Source organism: Lytechinus pictus, chromosome 16, assembly GCF_037042905.1.
Source record: "Lytechinus pictus isolate F3 Inbred chromosome 16, Lp3.0, whole genome shotgun sequence".
Taxonomy (NCBI): domain Eukaryota; kingdom Metazoa; phylum Echinodermata; class Echinoidea; order Temnopleuroida; family Toxopneustidae; genus Lytechinus; species Lytechinus pictus.
In genome coordinates, this window is record NC_087260.1 from 16695696 (window position 1) to 16715007 (window position 19312).

Here is a 19312-nt window from a genome sequence, read left to right on the forward strand (position 1 = left end):
CTTCTGCTGAAGCCCATTGGTGTGATCACCATATCAAACGAATTCAATAAATTTTGATTAACTTTTGTTCGCATTATCGTTCCAACCATGTGCAAATGAATAGGGAGAATGAGATCCTCACCAATAAAAAATGCGATAACGTCCAATGAAGACTACTAAGTATAGGTCTATGCAACAAAATCAGCTCAAGTTCACTCTGGAGCAAAACCAAGATGGAACGATACGCCTACTGAAAATTTGTACCGTAAACATAGTAAATAGTAAATAGTAAGTATTGATCTCCTGCCTGTGTCTTTTCAGGTTTAACTTCCTCATCAAGTAAACGATTTGACCATTAGCAGTGAATCCTTAGGACTGGAAGATACTGTTTGGCAGCAGATCATGAAGCAGTCACCTCGATTCCTCGGAAGAATGTGGATCTGTCATGAGCACATCTGCTTTTGTTAGAATAACGTAAACGTCGAATATTCACTTCTTTCCAATGATTAACCGATGAAGAAAATCCAGTCCAAACTAGATACTTCGGAGGACTCGCTAAAGGTATCTTACATTTAGCAGGCAAGGATTGTTGTGCATCACTCAAGACTGTTGTGTGTGTGCTAATTAAGCACTTCTGTACCTCGTGAATCAAATACTAGGCGTTGAGATAAAAAAGATGAATCCTTGGATAGATTATACAATACGAGGATACTTTGCACGTGGCTGTACAGTTTGTTCACCGGCCTTGTCAGATCGCATGTGCTCTGCTGAATGACGTAAAGTGTGTCCAGGGAATCGTCGCAATTAAGTCTGGGAAAGTTGAGGGTGACTTTCAAATAGAGGATGTTCAGACAGAAAAGAAAATTCATGGAGAACGGATGTTTTCTTGAATATTGCAATTCCGGTCAGCTGTACCGGGGGATCATTCCAGCTGCACTCTGCTCTCCCAGTCTTGACAAGGAAAAACTCTCACAAGTCGTGGGTCCCAACAACACGATAAATACAAGCTTCGCGATTGTATTAATATGAATTTATTGTATATCGTAATCAATGTAGTCAATCATAAAAAGGCCTTACGCTCAATTGCTGAGTTTTGTTTCACAGATACCTTCCAAAGTGCCATCGGCATTCAAATAGATGGTTACTTAGTTCATGACAATCTGTTCAAGATCTGTAAAGATACTATTTTACCTTAAATTTTACATTTAACCCTCACCTGTCCTTCACAGGCACTGTTCAAACTATCGCATGCATTCCATGATAACAGGGACCTGTGACACAAACTGTATTTTGCAATAGATCCTAACGAAACCTAAAAACCTGAACATTTGGGATCCCCCTTTTTATGTTTGTAGCCTCCCTTTGTATCTATACTCATCTTGTGCAACGGCGGTGTAAATTTCCGGATATCCCAAAGTGATAACTCGAAGGCAGTCATGTATCTAGGAAATTTAGACGACAGTTAACATGGTCGAGGAAAGTAAACCAACATAGATGTTTGATTAGAATAATAGCGGCGACACAACTCTAAAATCACAGAGCTGGGCTTGGATCGCTTCGAAAAGATAGCTCCATCCTACCCAAAACGTATCGGAATAGGTAGCTACTCAATCACACTTAATAAACAATAATTATTTGCAAATCAATCTCAAGGAAATATTTCACAGAACTTGTTTATACCGGGATCTATCCACCTAGACTTACAGAGAGCTTAATCACATACTGGATACACTGTCACAAATTTTATCCTTAAAATAAGAGAAGTTCCTGCAGCAGAGTCTCGAGAACACCTGTAATCTTACCAGATAGCGTAATCTTACATTATATCATGTAAAATTACAGGAAATTGGTATTTGGAACCTTACAAATTTCCCTTTTTAACACCCTTTTCCCCTTTTTAAGCAGACCTGTTCTGTTAAATTGCAGAAAAATTCCTGTTTTATGAATTTACAGAATGATTCTGTTATTTCTTTCTGCAAAATCTTCTCTTTTTTTTCTGTAAAATCAGGTTTTTTTAACAGTGTACCTTCAACTAGACACATGTCTATTTTCGTATAAATCGCGAAGGCAATTTGAAATGAGAATGAGTGAACATGGTGAAAGCGGACTATAGCCCAGTTGCTCTTCGGCAACACAATTGCCCCGTTGCATAAAAGTTACCATTATGGTAACATTGTCGTCCAATGGTAACTTGCATGGAATTCTCGGTTCCGATTGGCTGATGATCATCGTTACCATGGTAGTTACCATTGTATGGTAAAGTTACCATAATAGTAACTTTTATGCAACTGGGCCCTGGTATGAATCTATAGTAAAGAAAAGTAGGATGATTTTTTTTTCACTCTGTAAATGGACATATATTTTCAGATTACAACATCGTGTTGTTGATTAGACAAGGAACCCGGGACAGTAGAACCAATATGTTTGAAGCTCCTTGGTAGAACACAAGACGATGCTAGAGGCCCACAGCTGGGCTATGAAACTTCATACTTGGCATTTAAAGGATTGATTCGAATGTTCGCTCGGGGTATGATTCTCCAATTTATTCTTTCATAAAGTCTAAAAAGTTCACATGCCCTCTTTCATTAACCAATGAAACCATATTCACATCCATTGTCATCTTTTTCAGGGTAGGCTTGACGCAACGCTAAATACCTGATCCCTGGGAATAACCTGAGCTCTCGTGATGAAACCGCGAGGAAACTCCACACTTCCCGCCGGTCAAACGCACCAGAGGTGCAAGTATATCCATTGTGCAGCCGACAACTTGTCGAATACCGCTGGGAAACCGCACACTTCCCGCCCAATTAATAAGGTTATTTTCGTTGCCATGCCAATTGGGCGGTGCTGTATCTCTATGATGATGGGATAATTACCATATGATCAATCTGTGACAGAGTGTTTGAAGATCACTATCTCCTTTTTAAAAGGATTTTATTATTTTCTCTAAAATCAAAATACTTATATCTCATTACAAATTTAGGTAAACTTAGTGACCAACACAGTTTGTTTAATAGACAGTATACGACACGACGTTGCTTAATATGGTTAAGGGATTAGTAGAAATTCGACCAACCTTCTGAAGAGCGTATATATAATCTAAAACAATGTCGTACGAATTTTCGATGAAAGAAACATGACAGTATGACACTTCAATAATCGAACCAATAACGAATGGTAGCTGAACCCAATCCAATTCATCTGTCAAATATCTAATTATCACCGATGATTTGTTGGTACGAGTGAATATTCATGCATTCACAAATGCCCCGAGATTATCATACAATGTCATCGTCCCGTCCGGCTGATATTCTATTCTTATATTCGACCCTTTTCATGTTAAAGATGTTTTTTACATCCCGGCCCCAATCATAATCATAATCATAATGATAATAATAATAAAAATAATAATGATAATAATAATAATAATATAGTAATAATAATGATAATAATATAACAACAAAGGCGCAGCAATACCTTTGAACTCGATCGCAACTATTTCGTAATCGTAAAATCGCAATTATCCACTAAAATACGTTTTATCTTATTTTAGACAATCCACGCAGTAACTGTTTAAGGACAAACACCTTCACATAACAGTGTATTATATGCCAGAAATCGAAGTAGTGTCCATTATTTTACATCTTTTAAAAGAATGTCATAAGCAATACTGAGAAACTGGTATTGATAGCTACCTGACAAATCAATTAACTTTTAAAAGAAAATTAGATTTGAATCGTCCTACGCACTGTCAATGTTAGATAAAAAGAGGCAACCTCAAGGGGCATGTGTGTCTGATGCTTCCAATCATCTTATATAGGGTTGGGTTTGGTTTGCATCTCAATAATTGCTACATTATGGCGAGAAGATGGGGGACATTCTTGAAAATACACGTACTTCCCATTGACTTTAACATAGGATTTGTGCTAAAGTTAAAGAGGCAAGAGTCAAGAGGCACAGCATATTTAAGATGAAACTTTCTTTCCAGGGCTTGGGTGAGGCTTCCCCGATGACTCAGCAGTGGGGGAATTGCCCCGTTGATAACAAATAACTGTGCCATCACGAACAATCATTTGACAAGTTAAATATCATCATCCTACAATTCAGCTTGTCAGCTACCATTTATCTCTCCGTAGCCATAAGCGCCCCGGAAACGCTTCGTCACCCCCTTCAAATTCCGACACCAGTCGAAAATCTTCGAAGTGCAAACGATTATGACGATGTCAGTCTGTATCTAGGAAATAATCGGAATTTCGTATAAATGTCAAAGCGGAGAGGGTTAAACAGCATCATTCCACAATTCGGTCTGACAGCCACTACTTATCTTTCCTGAACCATATAAGCGCTCCGGAAAAGGTTTTTCATCCCTCCGATTGATTCCGACACCAACCGAAGATCGCCGAACCGCAAAGTATAATCACATTTACCATCCAAAATGGTATCTTTCAGAGCAAGGCAGCTGGCCTTCGATCATCGACATGTTTTGCTTTGATCCACCAAGGAAAGCACGTCCACTGACTGTTGCCAGCTCGAATCAACCAAAATGACCACGTTTTAATATGATTTCTGCGAATAAATTTTCAATGTCTCGCGATCACAAACACGAGGCAATTCGGATCAGAGTATTATGCAACTACCAGTGGCGTAATGAAGTCATGGGGCCCGTTTCATGAAGGACTTGCAACTGGTGTAACTTTGTTATTATGGCAACTACCATGGAAACCTTGATTCTGATTGGCTGCTGAGCCCTGCATGCTACCATGGTAGTTGCCATAATAGCAAGGTTAAAACAGTTGCAAGTCCTTTATGAAACGGGTCCCAGAACATAAAGTTTGTGGCAAAAGCTCGATTGAGCCGTGGAAAAATTGGGGGTCAAGTGCCCAAAACCTCATATACCAGTGACCACTATGTCCCCCAAACTCTCAAAAGCTGTTATTTCATTTCGCTCTCAGATAATTTTTTTTTTCAAACAGCAGAGGCACCTATAGGCATGATAGGTCAACAATGAAGTAAAAAATTCAATCAACATTCATCAAACCTTATGGCGAATTTTACACTTATTGAGGAAAAAAAACACCTTTGTAGTTACAATATTTCATTCATTCATTTACTGTCCTGTCCACACGTCGCCTGGATAGCTGTCTCAAACATAGAGGATGTTCTCCAGAGAGGTCACTGTAACCTTTGGAAAGAGGTCTGTCTTCCCCTTCTCGCGTTTCAGGCATTATAGTCCATGGCTATTTTCATCAAATCCACTCTCTTACGTCATACATATTCGAAATCTGGATAATGTCTTGATTAATTTCCACATTTCATTTCTATATTTATATACAAGAGATTAGAATCTACATCATCGTTTTTCTTTCAGAATCGAGCCAAGGGCTTTGTCGTTCCCATTTAACTTCCCGAGTTAGTAGTTTTCCTAGATATCCTAATCGTTTTGTTAATCGTACGCCAATATATTTCAACCTACTTCCAAACGGTTCAATTGACATAAATATCTGCGTTACAACTGATTACCAACTTTGATAATCGCATTTTAACCTAACCCTTCAAGAAAATATGATCCATGACGCTATCTACAAAAACTTAAACTATGAAGTCTGTATAGGAACTATTAGACAGAACTGGTTTCCTCTTAGACAGACACATCGTACATTAAAGGTGACTTAGGTTTATCTCTCATTATTCTAAAGAATATTGTTTTCTAGTGTATATACTGCTGGTTAGCGATATATATATATTTAACATATATATATATATATATATATATATATAGAAATTTTCCTCACCTCTGGTCTACCAATGGTTTCGCGCCTCGATCACAGGCGGCTCATCAGGACACTGAAGCTAGTTGGATTTGGTGGGGGCCCTCGGTTGGGGCAATGGATGCATTTCACGGTCCGGCGGTTCTTTGATCCTTCTTTTGTGACGGCATGTACTGATTAGTTCGGACCTTCGGTTGAGTGAGTTTTTCTTGTGAGTTGCGATAATGAGTTTTTCGTCTAAGCATAGGTTGCAGATTCCACTTCCCCGCATTGCCAAGTTGGATTTTTTCATTATTGCCCATTTTAAATTGTATCGTTCCCCTTTCTTTTGTAGATCCCATATGTATTTAGATAGTTCTGTTCTACAACGCTCTGCTTCAGTTGAAACATCGAGCACTTTCCCTGAACTTGATACATCCCAATTTAATTTGTATATATATATATATATATATATATATAGAGAGAGAGTGGATTTTATATATATATATATATATATATATATATATATATATATATATATATATATATATATATGTATATATACATATATATGTATATATATATTTTTTTTTACAACGGGATCAATTAAGATAGGTACTCCGGGCTGGAAACATTACATAGATAAAGTCATAGAGCGAAATTGTGAAAAATTCATCAAAATCTGATAGCAAATAATAAAGTTATTGAATTCTAAAGTTTATCAATATTATGTGAAAACAGTAACATGCACATGCACGTCGTCATGAAAAATCATTAGCTGGTCTGATGATATCACATCCCCACTTTCCTTTTTATTATGCTATTACATTAAATCACATGACATCATCAATTTGCTCAATGAATATTCATGAAAACATGCCTAGATGCAATAATGCAAATCTTTAAAATGTCATAGTTCTGTTATTCTTTTGATCAAATTTCATTTTTTGTGTGTGTTCGTCTGATTTTTCTTTATCTGTTTAAACCATAGTATTTTCAGCCTGGAGTACCCCTTTAAGAGAACTAGATATGATAATTTTTTTTCCCCGAGCAGTGGTTTAATACTTCCGTGATTGCTAGTAATGTATTTTTTTTTACTATAAACTATATTGACATTTCGTAAAGTGTTTACGTAACAATGATAAACGCCACATTTATTTTCATCATTTCAATACAATATTCAGAATTGTAAAAACAAGGAACCGAACCAAGCTAAAACAATCGATTTAAGTATCGAATATATCTAAGGCAGATGACTGCACTTTTAACAGAGACTATTAATATGGATTTAATAATTAATTGCAACCCCAATTAATGTTTTGTTTTACTCAAGTCTGCATATTCAGAGCCAATGGCAATATCGTATAATAACACCACCTATCAACATCATTTTAAGTATGCACCTGATGGATTATAATGCCCAGCACCTAGCACAGCTGAAAACATGGATCTCATTTCCACCATTTCATTTCGAGTCACAAGCGGTCATCCTTCCAGATTAAACTGTCACATGTGGCCCTATATCACAAAGCTTTAATAGCAATCAATCGGACATTTTTCTACGATTGATTGTATTGACTACAATGTACAATCAATCATAAAAATCAAGCGTACGATCAATCGCTAACCTTTGTGTTACGGGACCCTGGGCCCCGTAACCCATAGCTTAGCGATGAATTTCAAATCTGAACGAACACTCCAGATTGGTTCCTGGTCAGTATTTTGAACCAAATGCGCATGTAACAGTCTGACTGGTCAGTCTATTTAGCGATTGATCGCTAATCTTTGTGTTATGGAGCCCAGGACGCTGGTTAATTTTCAAATTAGCAAGAAATCTAGTGGGAGATGTCAGGCTCAGCGAATGTCATCTGGAACAATTCAACATAAATGATGCCCAGCGGGGCAAAACTCCGCCCATTTTATTTCTTGAGACATGGTGCTGAAATGGTTAATAAATGTAGGATAATGGTTAGCAGATTTCAGAAATTATTCTTAAGTGGGACAGATACACGGCGAACACAGTGCTGGGGTTATCGGAATGGAAATACATACTTACCCCCTGTAACAAATGAGAAAGGTTATAATAAATGCTAATTACTTGATTGCGAGCAATCGTTGCAAATTTGCCAATCAATTTCTGCGAATAGTGATAATGTTTGCAAGTTCCAAGCAATGGGACCATTGATTAGTTCACCACTTCCTCTCCGAAATTTTCCCAATTAGCTTTTCAAGGCACCAATAATCGCGTTATAAGACACATGAAGATCAGCTTGGAAGGATTTCTTAGAGCTGTGTTAAGAAGTCCGACAGCTCCAGACGTTTCATCAGAACATATCACAGTTTTAGATAATGAGTTCTTTTTAAGACAATATTTAGAATTATTACCTTTATAATCTTGCTGTGTTGAGACCCGTTTACAGTAAATTAAATTTTAAAAGCAGCAGGACGGATTTGATTTTGATTTGAATACGCTTCATAAGAATATATGCTCGCAGCAAAATGTTTGAATTAAATTTACAAGTGTCAATGAAAATAACATAGGAAGAAAAAAAAAATAAACAATTGAATCTATTAAAATTTCACTTTTTATATTAGCAACGTTGAATAATTATCATGGTATTTTAACAAAAGGGACATTAAAGGCCCCTTAATATCGTTTCACTTCCGATTTTCCCCTTTAAACATTTTAAATGTTGGTGAATAATCACGTGACTCAAACATCTGCCCACGTGACATTTGATGTGAATCATTTGATAACATGCAATGGAGCATGAGAAAAGTATGTAGAAATATCAAAACAAAGTTGAAAAGCAGTTGTGTGGGTAGAGGCTTCTCTCAGCGAGACAGTGGGCATCCGGCAAGAGGTTCAAAAAGTCAAGAAACGTCAGAAAGGGGGAACCCCTATTGTTTATATCCTTGGCACGTCGGCATCTCACAAGCAACATCATGAATAAAAAATATAAGTTTCTAGTTTCAAAGCTATACGATCAAAGCGAATAGATTCTGAAAAGGAGCAAATCGAAAACCTGATAAAAAAACATCAATTTAGATTTTTTTCGGATTCCCTGATATTATCATCAGTGATTCGTCTTACCTATTTATCCATGTACAGTATTTGTGGTGAACGAAAAATAAATATCACTATTTTTCTATTGCAAAAACCCACGTATGTTTAATGGAAATCATTCGACCCAAGTGGTTAAAAGTTGATTGAAAGAATGGCGAATCAATCTATTGTGTATGTTACTATACGGTATACCATCATTTCTAACATTGATAAATTAAGAAAGACATAGAAAGAAAGGTTAACCCATATACAACCATGGATATCTATATCCTTGTGAATCTAGGAATGATCAACTTGACCACTACATGCAAAAAACCTAATATTTGGGTATTGAAACCATTCGAAATGATCTACGAAGCGAGAACGTCCTCGGTTTGATATACAATCTTAATAAATGTGAAATTTTTGTGTAATGCTAATAATAATAATAACAATAATTTCACATTTTACCAAGGGTAGCCACTTCAGTTCCGAGAACTGTTCTCACAGCGGGCCCTGCTTATCATAATTATGTCATTTTAAGTCTGTGTGTAAATTCATATACACGACAGAATACACACACACTCACCCTTACCCCCACACACAACTTTTTCTATTGTGCTCTCTCTCTCTATTGATGTCCTCTCTCGAAAAATAGATAAATATCCGGAATTAGAATAAAGAAACTAATTTCCACTCGAAAAATTTAAGTAGAATCAGAGCGAATTCCCATAAAAGGGTAACCTCATGAAAAAAGGGGTGATTTTCAGCTTCTTTAAACCAAAAAACTCATCTTCAGATGCAACATTGATTATTTTTCGTTTATTTTTTAAATGATAAGCTAGCGGGGACTTATCATGACAGAAACCAATAGATCCATATATGCTGCATATACTTACAGCTCTAGGCCATATATTATGTGTGTGAATGATTACTACCTTGTATTTTTAAAGTAAGAGGATACGACTTTCGAGGTGACGTTCTGGATTCACTTCAAAGTAATTACCGATTGCTTCCGAACCTTTCCGAGGCAACAAAGCAATTAATTAAGAAGTAGTAAAGAGACATGGTCAATTCTAATTGATTCATTTCCCTTTTGCGACACAACTCATGTCGTTCAAGTCTTGAGTCAAGGAGTCAAGGTGACCTATTTGTGCAAGGAAAGGGGTGAACGATTCCTTTGATAATAATATTTTTAATTGCTAGGTCATAGGTCGGACGTCAAAGTCTCGGAGAATATATATTTCGTAATATTATGGGTAAGACATGCCAAATAATCTGATCAATTGCAAAGTTTTAACTATTGTGATACATGGGGTGTGGTATGTGAGGGTGTATGTGATGGTGTGCGCGCAGAAATAATCTCATGCAAAATAATCATGACACATTCATCTTCTTCATTAATCATTGACTCACTTTTTATGTTGCACAATCAATATCAACCAGGCCTGTTTTGTCAAAATGTTATCTCAGACATCAAGTAGAATTTTAATAATTTGAATTTGAAAAGACATTACGAAAAAACATTATTGAGAAAGATCTAGGTTATAGTTGCATGCATCTCATAATTTGTAAATTACAGGTGTCATCAAAGTGTCCAAACGCTTTGACAAGAACGATATTGAAGTAAAGATATATCGCAAATTAAAGTCAAATTAGCGATTCACATAATTATCATTTCTTAATAATAACAAATCACCACTATTCGTTTCTCTGTCTGCTAAAGTGTACATCCAGAGTTTTAATGCAATTGCCTCATTTACATTTGAAATACAGGCACAAAGTCGTCCTCAGACAAAATAATAGGCATTTATATAGCGCCATCTATTTAGAAATATTCTATTCCGAGGTGCGATGTCATTATTATTATTACCCCGGCTGCAGCTCGAGCTGCCTTTCAGCGCTCATGCATTCAAGGAATTAATCCTGCCGGGTACCCATTCACCTCACCTGGGTTGAGTGCAGCACATTGTGGATAAATTTCTTGCTGAAGGAAATTACGCCATGGCTACAATTTCTAATTCATAATAAATAGGAAATTACTGCTTTCCAAGGATTACACCTTTGTTTTATTCCACGAAATGATTCACAACCATGCATGATTTTTAATCTTATACGTTGGTAGAAAACTTTAATTGCGTCATTCCGTCATTCTATACATCCCTTGAACCCTGGGAAATTTCAGTCTTAGAAATGAAATGAAATATCACCGTCCTAGAGGAAAATGGTGCTATAACTAGTGAAAAAAAAAACAAAAAAAAAACGTGAAAGCAATATTTTACTTGGGGGTCATTGAACATGTGCGTGTGTGTGGGAGAGGGTGGGTGTCTGGGTAGGTGAGGGTGTCTGTGTGTGCGTGTGTTTTTCTTCTAGTGGTCCTTCATAGACATTTACATCCCTATAAGAAATTGAGATATGAGTGATCCGCCTTGAAATGACCCCACACCCACACATGAGTGCACACCCACCCTTGCACTCACCACTGTAGGCACACGCACCAAAAGCTGCACACCCTTGGTTATTTTTTTTAATTCTATGTTGCATCCTTCTGATAAAATTATGTAGCCATATCAAGTCGCAGATCGGGGGAAGCGGGGTCGCGAGTTGGCAGTGCCCAAACCCTTGACCTATTTTTTTTTAATGATGGGTCCCCTCAATTGGAATCATGACGTTTCAAATAATGGGGATGTACCTCAATTTACCAGTAGTTTTTTTATTACGTCTGCGGCCACAGAAGTAATCAAAGAGCAAAGTCTCAATCCTGATTATGTCAGCTCTCTCCAAACTAGAAAACAAAGATAGAGCCAACAAAGAACCTAAACCTGGGGAAGGGTTAATCTAGAGAGGCAAATCGAGTTCTTCCTGTTGACAAATTTGATCATCAGACCTGGGTTTACTTCGACAACGTAACGCAAAGATTTTCCAGGAAGTCTCATGCTCTCGCCAGGTTGTTGTGAGAGGACAAAAGCACTAGGTCAGGAGGTGACTTTCATGTTGCTGTCGTTAACCCCCAACAATTAAATTGCAATATGTCCAGACAAAGAAAAGAAATATATTCGTGGAAAATACACCTTGGGGTTTATGATATAATTATCTATTTGCAAACCCCCTTTTATGTCATTATCGTTTGTAATAAATCATTATGTCCATTGTAGTTTAGTTTGACATGTACTTTCCCTGTAGATCAATGATACAAACACCAATGCCGCAGGGAATCAATATACGCCACCATTCTGCATTGAACAGTTGATGAAGAATCCTATTATCTTATTTTCTTTAAACCTGAAGTTAGCCAGAATACTGAGACACATTTATCGAGTAAATACCTTGAATTTTGTAGGAAAGGTTTTGATGATGATGATGATGGTGATGTTTTGTTCTTTATATATTGCCGGTATCCGCCTCTGCTGGGCGCTCGTGGCGCTTGCTCAAAAATAGGAAATGTCTCACAAGTTTCAATGTCTTTAAACAGTGCTTAGAATCGTCATTCAGTTCAAATACTGTCCAAGTACATGTAGTAGTGCTACAATTATGTTGTTCTTAGTCCAGTGGCGTACGCAGGAGGTTGGTAACAGGGGTTCAAACCCCCCTAAATTGTTGCTTGTCAAATTCTGTGGTGTAGGAAACGACCTAAAATTGGTGGTTCAGCTTGAACCACCCCTTTAAAAAATCCTGCGTACGCTACTGTACTGAATCCTACGATGATGTTGGAGTGGGAGCAGAAACGTCTTGGGTTCAATGTTCTGCCCAGGTGCGAGCTGAGCAATGACTTCTTTTCTCAAGGTGTATTTTCACATTGTTGACCTCGTAGTAAAGTGCATGACACAAATAATAGATTTACTCATTTGATTTTTATTTTCAAGAAGAAAACAAAAAAGAATATGTAAACGGACTTGATTTAAATAACAAATAAAAACTCTGCTAAAGGACATGGATGAAGTAGGGTCTATACTGCCCCTGTATGCTGGCAATTGATTCACTCATACCACCTATTACCACGATTTATAAGGCTTTATAAGGCAATATTATCACTGAAACATTATGGAAGAGACAATGAGACTCGCATTTTATAAAGCAGTTAGAATACTGATAATACACATGTATACTTTTATCTGTAAGTAATGTTATCATTCTGGTTTCCAAATTATACAATTTGTTTTGTCGTCCCTAGTGAACCAAGTTGAATAACAAAATTGAAAAATTAAATCACCTATAAAATACACACTTTACTTACCTCTTCATCTATGTTACAAGTTGTGATACTGCCAGTCTCTCAGGAGGTAGGCCTATACTCTTATTATTCTAGTAAAACACAGTAAATAAAGACAGGCAGTCGTTAGCTGTCATCACATGATCCCATATGATGTTATCTCCGTTGCCTTGCGTATATATTACGATCAGAATTTCAGTACGTTATATGTCACAATCCAGTTCTCAGTGTTACGAAGTCCTGCAGATCAGCCGATCCAGTATTTTTTTTTCGTAAAATGACTGTCTGTACTTCTACATGCCTACATACAGATAATGCAAAGAAAAGAGAATTTCTCCCTGAATAAACACACTGGCAACCTGCTAAGTATAGAATCGATTTAGCTTTGTGCGTTGCCCTGAGCAGCGGCAGCGGTATGCCTATAGAAAAGCGTGTATATTTGATCTTTGAGTGGTGGCGCGCGAGCATTTGGTGCACTGACTATTGTGTGAAAAGAATGACGAAGCAATACTTGTCGTCTGCTACTCATGATCAGTCCCACACGCTCGAAATTGAGTTAGCATAGCGATGACAAGCTCGTGGGGCCATACAATCTCATGCAACAACAAATGGAATTGATAGACGAAAGTGCTGTTAATCTTTTAGCCCCGATTTTCCCAATCTTATCTCTATTTTGATCAATAATCCAGATACGTTTCCTTCATATGTGGTTCACGAGTCACCATGTGAGAAGAAATATACGAGTATACAATGGGCTATCAAGTGAAAATATAATGAAAAAAAGTATGAATTTCACGACACTAACGATGATGGTGATGATAATGATTTTCATGACAACAACAATAATAATAATGTAAGAATAAAAATAAACATGATACTAACGTAATGAAATTATTAAAATAATAATGAAAACAGGAATAATGATAATGAAACCAAAATAATAACGGCGACAATAGCAATGGCAAAAAATTATGGAGTTCAGATAATACGACGCAGGGCCGATGGAGGCTAGCCAAGCAAAATTTGGTTTGCCCAACGGCACCCGTAAATAATCATTACCACAGTATCATCTGAAACTTAGAATAAATATTCATATTTTTATACAAATGAGATTACCGTTCTTTTATTTTAGTACCATAAAGATCATGCGATGAAGGAAGAGTGGATGAAAATATACGGGCAGTTGAATAAAATCGAAGGGGAGAAAAGGGGAGAAGGTAAATATTGGGTGTGCGTGCAAGAGGTAGACAGTGGGGGGAGATGGGGAGAAAGAGAGAGAGATAGAGGGAGAGAGGGAGGAAAAATTGGGGGGGGGGGGCGCCTTGAAGGGGAATGAATAGATACAAAAGTTAGAGGGAGAAAATGTCCTTGCTGGGGAGAGAGCGTGAGAGCGTGTGTGTGTATGGTGTGTGTGCGTGTGTGTGTGAGAGAGAGAGTGCTGGACACCATTGTCACCATACTCAAATACATTTAGTGCGAGAAATCAACAATACGGTTATTTTTTTGACACGCACCATGACTGCAACATAATTATATAAGAATTAATTCCCTACTTAAAAAAATTAATTTGGATCATTCGTATCTTCTTCCATTGCTGTGATCAATGGAAGAATCAAAACACTTACATGGCAAATGCAAGATGACAAAATGAATAATAATCCACCGACCACTGTATACATGTAATAACAAATTGTGTGAACGCTGAGGGCGTTTCCTAACAATCTCGTGTCTTATTCATTGACTTTTAGACGCTCGCATATTGAGCAAAGTTGGTCTTATTTGTGAAGATGGGGACTGGTTGTTTTTATTAATATCTATAACGATAACCATGGTTAATATCGTCATAGGTGGATCCAGGGGGCCCGAGGCCCCCTCCCATTCGCGGAGCAAAAAGGAGGGGGGGGGGAGAAAAAAAGATATAGAACGGGAAAGAGAGGAGGAAAAGGAAGAGGAAAAATAAGAGGAGGAAGGCAAGTAAATAAAATAAGGTGAGGGGAAAACTTGGAAAAGAAAAAAAAAATCTTTCATGTCACTATAAATTTTCGCTCGCGCTACACGCTCACTTTAATTGTTTAAAACCATGCATCCTATTCATAATACAAAAGTGCTTGAAATGTCAATTTTACAGGCCTTAATATTAACAAATTTCACGCTCTCATTAGGCTTATTATATGGATTAATAAATAAGATAATAAAATTTTTATGAATTAATAATAACTAAATTCCCCCTCTTCAGAATGGAATATCAACAAGTTTCATCTCGCGCTCAGAAAGAGGAATAGGAAGATAGTCATCAATTTCATATGATGACAAAATGTCTTTAGAATGTCATAATAATTTTGAAAATATCAGCTCACACTTAGTGCTCGCATCATTTGTAAAGTGCGATCCATATCCACATTACAATTTCTATACAAAAAGTGCTTAAATTGACCCCTTTTCAGATGGGTATATAAAATATTTTCAGCTCGCGCTTCGCACTCGCATTATTGATTTTCGCGATTTTATTTTTATGCTTTTTAGGTAATGACTGTTTGGCAAAGTGTACATAGATAATAATTACTATTATTATTACGAACTTATTTTTGTATGTGTGCAATTTAGGTAAGGAAACTAAGTTTAGGGGCTTGCCTTTCATATAAGCGTTTTTTTCCGGCAAGCCCCTCCGTTTTACTCTAAAATACAAATATCATCTGAGGCAGCTATTTTTTAAAATGTGTATTAATCGAATCTATACAGGGCTAATTATGTTAAACATGACATCACATATTGTAATATTCTTTTCTTTGTTATACTTAATATATTATGAACAACATTGTGAAACGGAAATCAATAAATAAAATGAAATGAAAAAAAAAATGTAGGCCATATTTAGAATGCCCAGATTCTAGGTCTAAATCTAAAAATGCGCACGCATGTTTATTGAGATACGCAGTTTATCTTTATTTAAAACGTGCTTAAATTATCCAGATTCAGATCAGAATATCAAAAGTATTCTGCTCGCGCTTCGCGCTCGCATTATTAATGTAGTAAGATACCAAATTACTCATCCTTTTCATGATTTACAAAACATCAATAGAATGTCTAATTCTTATGTCTGAACTTTCAATTTTTTCCTGCTCACGCATATACCAATCCCGTTCATGATTACAAAAAGGGCTTAAAATGTCCGTTATTTTAGGTCGGAATGGCAATTTTTTTAAAGCTCGCATTATTAATTGTAGAGATATTCATCGTCTTCATTGCTAACTGCAAGCAGTCCTTAACAGGGACCTTGTCGATCAGGCCAGAACGTATATTAAAAAAATCTTGCTCGCGCTTCGAGCTCGCAATAATTATCTAGTTACATACACATCTTGTCATGATCACAAACATTGGCCACAATATTCAATTTTCAGGACAAAATACAGCTCGCGCAAGCAATATTTGAATAGGGCTTATGAAATTATTACATATTCGTGTTGATTAAAAAGAATAAAGCTAAGAAGTGACTGTTATGACTACCCTTTCAAAGAAATGAACAAAGATCAACTTTGAGTTGCCGATCGGGTAAAATATGGGTGAAAACAAAATCGACTCCGCCCTCCCCCCTACTGGATAAAGCTGGATCTGCTCCTGTATCAGTGTATGTTGCAAAGTGCGTTACGTTTACAGACAAGAAGTGCGCAAAAAACGGATTTCTTTATCATTATCAAACTTTTCTTCTCCCCCCCCGAGAAGATAACTAGGTGATTTTTTCCCCCGAAGTGCATCGTCGAAAAGGCTTCAGGTCGAATGATATTGTGGAAGCGCCGCGGTGTCGCGGTTCTGACTCTCGCTTTGTAACAATGATAATAATGCATTTATATTGCGCCATCTATCTAGAAATAATAATCTATTCCGATGCGCATTTGAGCGCTTTGAGCAGTCGTATATTGATATCGCGCTATATAAAAGCCAATTATTATTGATGATTATTATTAATTTCCTGATGGGACACCGAAATTTCTTAGAGGCGAGTGGCCTTCGAACAGGAGTACATTTTTTTCATTGGTATTTTTTGTTGAACATGCATTTTTGCTAAACACATGCATACTGCGTTTTCAATTATACCTAAATTATTTCCGTATATTTGGTCCAAGATAAAAGATTAATGTAGATAAACATGCACAGGGTAAAATATGCCGTGTCGAGAACCAACCCCGGACTTTCGGTCACATTTTTTTGAAATAATATTTTATTTTCTTCCTCTTTCAAATCAATAAGTTTACGATCACAATTCATATAAATCAAAATTTTGTACATGTATACGAAACAAAATGAATATATCAATATCAATGAGATTACAAATTTTCTAATATATTACAATGAAGTCAACTGCTCAATAATATTTCTCTTCCATAACAATGTGAAAGCAGAGGGGGGAAAAGATATCAATCGACCAAAAAACAATAAAAAAAACCCCAGACTTTGTAAAAGGTGACCTTTTTCCTGAACAGAATAGATATAATCTCTTTTGCACATAATTGTACAAGAAAAAAAAAGAATAAAAGGTTTTAAAGGTTAATTAGAGGAAGGTTATTAGCCTAAGAACGTCCCTACACACTCATAACCTTACCCCCACACCCCTCCCCCTCATCTCTCTCCCCAGACACTCACACAAGCTCACTTCAAAACTCACCACCACCCACAACTCCCCCCCTTCCCCGTCACAAAACTCACACATCCATCTACACACGTTCACCCATACACGATACATCCTGCTCTGGTACAACTATCTGTATTTGAACAAATACACAAAACAAAGTGTATCCATAGTATTAAGAAAGGTATGCATTGATTTGTTCCCATTTTCTTAAGTGCACCCCCAGCTACCCCTTTTTAAACGCTATTTGATATTCCGTATCTCTCTATTCTTTAACCAAATGTGTCACTTTCTGTATGGTTGGCAATATTCCCTATTTTCTTGAACTAAAAATAATATACTTAATTAAGAATATAATACAATTTATTAAATATACTCTTGTAGTATTTCCAGATATCCCCATGAAAATTGTTTTCCAACTGTCACTGCCGAGTTCATTCAGTTGAAATATTTTACTCATCTCTTCCCATAATCGCTTAAAATTCAGGACAATAAAAAAATAAATGTTGGTAAGACTCAACTTCATTTTTAAAAAAGGAATAAAAATGATCTGTCTCAAAACCAAATTTAAAAAGATCCCTTTTCGTGTACACAGCCCCTTGTAATTGTTTGTATTGAAATTATCTGTGTTTATTGCATAGCATTGCACATTTCAGTCTCAGAAATACTTCTTCAATTCCCCCATTCGCAGATAATATTCTGATTGCCCATCTGTAACATGAAAAACATAATCATTTTGAAACTTTTCAATGAAGTGGTCATATATTCGTCTAGATTTTATACCACATAGTTTCTGAAAATGCCCAAATATCATCAATTCAATTTCAAAGTTGTCTGTATCCATTTCCATGAAATAACCTTGTATCCACTCTTTTGTTATTACTGAAAATATCTTTTGAATTCTGAGCAAGTTTTCAGATGAAAATTTCAGATTATACCAGTATGAAATTGGTCTTAATTGACCTCCTACTATTATATCTGAGACCTTAACTATACATTTCTGAAATAATTCAATATCAAAAAGGTCTTATTATTGAGGCATATACGCTCGCTATTAAAAATAATGGGATTACTTTTCCCTCCAAAATGTCTACATTTATCAAATTCGTGCCATGCCTTCAACATATCTATGTAAAATGATGGTATACCTTTCAAATTCATTTTACTCGTATCATAATTACACAGAAATATGATTCGACCACCCAAAGAACTAAAAAAATATTCGAAGGTTGCTTTCCACCCCGATCATTTTCCTCCGTCTAAGCAAACGTTTAATCCACATTATTCGTTGGGTCTTAACAAAGACCTAAAAAGTTGGAGCTCTCAGTCCTCCAACAGAATGATCTTGATATAGTACCTTGTGTTTTATTCTATCTCTTCCTCCCCAAATAAAATTGAAAAAAAATATTTCTATTTCGTTTAAAAGTTCTTTTGGGACTGTCATCAGGGAAGAAACATAATTTAATTTTAAAAAATGCATACATTTTCAAAATGCGCCATCTATTGTTCAATACGCTTACAAACTTGTTCACCCTAACAAAAAGTTTATTGTAAAAGTAGCAGAAAAAAATATTAAAACAAAGATTGGGGATGGGCTGAGGAAAATCCATCAAAGAATGAAAGTTATTAGAATTTTAATTGTTTGATTTGTGACGTCATATGTGAGCAGCTTTCGTACATAATTTTATAGTATGGTAAAAATCAAT